This window comes from Hemiscyllium ocellatum, chromosome 50, assembly GCF_020745735.1.
Source record: "Hemiscyllium ocellatum isolate sHemOce1 chromosome 50, sHemOce1.pat.X.cur, whole genome shotgun sequence".
Lineage (NCBI taxonomy): Eukaryota > Metazoa > Chordata > Chondrichthyes > Orectolobiformes > Hemiscylliidae > Hemiscyllium > Hemiscyllium ocellatum.
Genome location: NC_083450.1, coordinates 4,528,638 through 4,533,014, shown reverse-complemented (window position 1 = coordinate 4,533,014; position 4,377 = coordinate 4,528,638). Strand labels below are relative to the sequence as shown.

The 4,377-nt window shown below is 45.5% G+C and overlaps 1 long non-coding RNA gene across 1 annotated transcript; it reads right to left on the bottom strand.

Moving 5' to 3' along the window:
* Nucleotides 1-1,081: 1,081 nt before the first annotated feature.
* LOC132805637 (uncharacterized) lies at nucleotides 1,082-1,999 on the bottom strand. Its single transcript, XR_009640927.1, has 3 exons — nucleotides 1,946-1,999; nucleotides 1,745-1,843; nucleotides 1,082-1,160 (listed from the first exon to the last, which is right to left on the bottom strand). It is a non-coding gene; the product is annotated as an uncharacterized LOC132805637 (long non-coding RNA).
* Between the last annotated feature and the right edge of the window lie 2,378 nt (nucleotides 2,000-4,377).

Here is a 4,377-nt window from a genome sequence, read left to right as displayed (position 1 = left end):
TTACTGATATAATCTCTGATGTATGCAAATTTGCGTGAGAGAGAATTTCTAATATTAATATCACACTGAGCATTCTACGCGTTGGGATGGGGAGGGGTGCAGAGGGGAAGATGGGAGAAGAGCAAGAGGGAGTGAGAGAGATGGAGAGAGAAAATTATTAAAGGAACTATAGCTTGTAAATGCGACAGAGAATTTTGGTAGAATCTCTGGCCTATATATGTAGGGCGTTAGAAATATTGATATATCACTGACCTGTGAGTGTATGAGACCGAATTTCTAATATAATCTCTAACCCGCATGTATATGTGAGAATAAGAATGATTAATAGAAATAACACACTGAGTTGTGTGTGGACATTTGCACATGTGCACGCATATGTGCATGTTCACCTGTGTGTGCATGACAGAGAGAGAGAGAGAGAGACAGAGAGACAGAGAGACAAAGAGATAGATTCAGAAAATAACGCACTGACCTGTGTCTGCCTGCATGAGAGGGAATTATTAATGTAACACTGACCGTTAAGTGTTACTGATATAATTCCTGACCTGTGTGTGTGAATGACAGAGAGTTTTAAAGAGCAATAATAATTAGTAATAAATACATAGCACCCGGATGCTGGGTATTCTGGTTCTATTATATGAATTAATATAACATTGATGAGTGTGTCATACAGAGGGGGAGAGGAAGAGAGAATCATTGACGTAAATAACATTCCGATCTGTGTGTGTCTGGGACACAGACAGAATTTTGGAAAGAGCACCAAATGCATGTATGAAAGAGCATTAAACTCTATCTGCCCCGTGTGTGTGAATGCGATCAAAATTCTAATACATGTAAAATGCCCTGACCTGTCCGATTATGTGAGAGAATTATTGATATAAACGATACTTTAACCTTCGTGACTGAGCGAGTGAGAGAATTGTTAGACAGTGCCGGCTTGTTGTGCAAGTTCGATTGGTTGCGAAATCTGTTAAATCATGATTTGGCGAAATTTGGAGAACTGAATCGACACCGAAGGAAGAAAAATGAAATTAATCTGAATGATAAAGAGAGAGAAAACAGAATCACTTACTGCGAACATTCAGAGTGGTCCCACCACCGAAAATGAATCACAGAGGGTCATTCCAATGCGGTGGCTCGCCAAGAATCCAAAATAAGAGCTGGTGTGGGGTGAACAGAAAAAAAAAGTATTAAGTAATGTTTGCTTTTCCACATGGTGCCTTTCTCGGCGACATGAGGAGCATGTGGGTCAGACTGATTCACAGATGAGAGAGCGCTTCAGTCATCCCTGTCTTCTTTGGGACCCTGACAGTGCAGGGTTTGATCCAGAGACTAACATCTCTGGAGATCTGACAGAAACCCCTCAAATTCCAGCTGGGCTCTACCCGCAACTACAACAGAAAGATATTGCTGGAGGTAGTGACTTGTCTTCAGGTAGTGATGTTTCAGACGCTGTTGTAAATTTGAGTGGTTCTGCAAACTGGATTATTGTATTGGCCTGTCTCACTGTGATAAACAGCTGCGCTATCCCACACAGCACAGTAATAGACGGCAGAGTCACCGGAGAGCAGGTTTCTGATGGTTAGGATGTAAGTGTTACTGAGGGAGTCTCGAGAAGGTTGGAAATGGTCAGTGAAACCAGTGCCCCTGAAAATGTCATTATCGTTCTCATGCCTGATCACCCAGACCGGTGCTTCTCCGGGACTCTGTCGGTACCAGACCACATCGTAGCTGCCTAGATTACCGTTCTGCATCACGCACTTCACTTGGACAGTCTGACCGGCAGAGAGTGGGTCAGCCACTGGACTCTGATTGAGGACAGGAACGGCCAAAGAACCTGCAGCTAAAGGAACAGAATACGCACATTGAGAGACGTTGCCAGCGGATGTGAAACAAAGCCAAGTGGTATTTAACGGTCAGCCATCAATCCAGAGCAATTTCTGACCTGTTACATGGAGCAGCAGGACACACAGCAGTCGCAGCATCGGAAACATTTCTGCTGGAGATTGCGCGGAAACAGTCAGCTGTCTTGGTTGTTTCCTTCAATCGAAGTGTTTGTTCTGAACTCCCTGGAGACCCTTAGCACCCAGTGTCAGTAAATTGGAGTCGGCTCTCCCACCTCTATTTATTCAGTGCAATGCAAATGAAGGGGCAGAGACCAAACAAATCGACACTTCGGGTTTTCACCGATCTATTTCTGGCTTCTCACATCATTGTCCATCATCTGAACTTTAGGGTTTATGGTATTTTAACATGCGATTGGATTTAGTTCTCATAGGATGACTGCAGATGCTAGAAACCAGATTCTGGATCAGTGGTGCTGGAAGAGCACAGCAGTTCAGGCAGCATCCAACGAGCAGCGAAATCGACGTTTCGGGCAAAAGCCCTTCATCAGGAATAAAGGCAGTGAGCTGGAAGCGTGGAGAGATAAGCTAGAGGGGGGTGGGGGTGGGGAGAAAGTAACATAGAGTACAATGGGTGAGTGGGAAGGTATGAAGGTGATAGGTCAGGGAGGAGAGGGTGGAGTGGATAAGTGGAAAAGGAGACAGGCAGGTAGGACAAGTCCGGAGGACAGTGCTGAGCTGGAAGTTTGGAACTAGGGTGAGGTGGGGGAAGGGGAAATGAGGAAACTGTTGAAGTCCACAGTTCAGAAATTAGATTACTTACAGTGTGGAAACAGGCCCTTCGGCCCAACAAGTCCACACCGACCCGCCGAAGCACAACCCACCCAGACCCCTACATTTACCCCTTACCTAACACTACGGGCAATTTAGCATGGACTGTGGGAGGAAACCGGAGCACCTGGCGGAAACCCACGCAGATACGGGGAGAATGTGCAAACTCCGCACAGTCGCCTGAGTCGGGAATTGAACCCGGGTCTCAGGCGCTGTGAGGCAGCAGTGCTAACCACTGTGCCACCGTGCACTCCGCCATTCAGTAAGATCATGTTCGAACATTCAAATCAGTCCCCTGTTTCATTTTCTCCCTCAATACCTTTGATCCCTTTAGCCTGAACAGCTATATCCTCTCCTCCTGAAAACACGGACTTCTAAAAGAAAATTTATATTTCTCCTTTCTTTCCCTGAGCTTCCACGGTGTCACAAAGTCACAGAGTCACACAAGCTATCGCACAGAAGTAAGCCATTTGGCCCAATCCATCCATGCGACCGGCTTCATAGATTTAAGGAAAGGAGCAGGACGTTTCAAGAACATTGAGGAAAGCTGTTTCTTCCACAGGGTGTTGGGTGTGAGGAACACACTGCCTGTAAGGGTGGTAGAGGTTGAACCCCCCCCCCGCCCCCCATAACATTGAAGAGGTATTTAATTACACAAGTGCTAGAAAATGGGATTGGAATAGTTAGGGGATCATTTTTGATCAGGGCAGACATGTTGAGCTGAACGACATTTTTCTGTGTTGGAGACCTTTATGACTGAGCCATTAAGTTTTCCAATTATTTTCAAAATATTAATTATATCCCTCTCAAAAAAACGTGTTCACAGAACAGCTTTGAGGCAGCATCCGTGGTAGAGGAGATGCACTGCTGCCATTTGTATTACAATGATTTCTAATCTGGGATGTTGCAACCATCCGTGATGAGAACTCACAGGATGAGGACCTGAAAATACGAAACTCTACGGGAGAGTAATGTTGAGGTGAATACAAAGTCTGAAACGCGATACAGTCTGCGTAAGGAATTAGGGAAGGAAGTGGTAAATGTACTTTGATGTGGGAAAATGTGGAATTATATACTTAGGTTGGCAGAATAGAAACATAGGATATTTCTGAAGGGCTGAGATAACAAACAGATAGATTAGATTAGATTACTTACAGTGTGGAAACAGGCCCTTCGGTCCAACAAGTCCACACCGACCCGCCGAAGCGCAACCCACCCATACCCCTACATTTACCCCTTACCTAACACTACGGGCAATTTAGCATGGCCAATTCACCCTAACCCGCACATCTTTGGACTGTGGGAGGAAACCGGAGCACCCGGAGGAAACCCACACAGACACAGGGAGAACGTGCAAACTCCACACAGTCAGTTGCCTGAGTTGGGAATTGAACCCGGGTCTCTGGCGCTGTGAGGCAGCAGTGCTAACCACTCGTGTTAGCCCACCAATTTGGACTGAGATGAAGAGACATTCTTTCGCTCAGAGCCTGGTGAATCTAATGCATTCTCCATGCCTATGGGATACTCTAATGGGCAGAAATTAGTACTCTGAGTGCTCTGAGGGATATGGGATAGGAAAGTGCAGTTGTGAAATAATCATCCTTCATTGCAATGAATAGCAGGGAACGGTCGAAGGGCCGAATGGCATCCTGTTTCTTAAATTGTGTCCTCGGTTTTATTTTAAGACTTGTTGCTTTGAAAG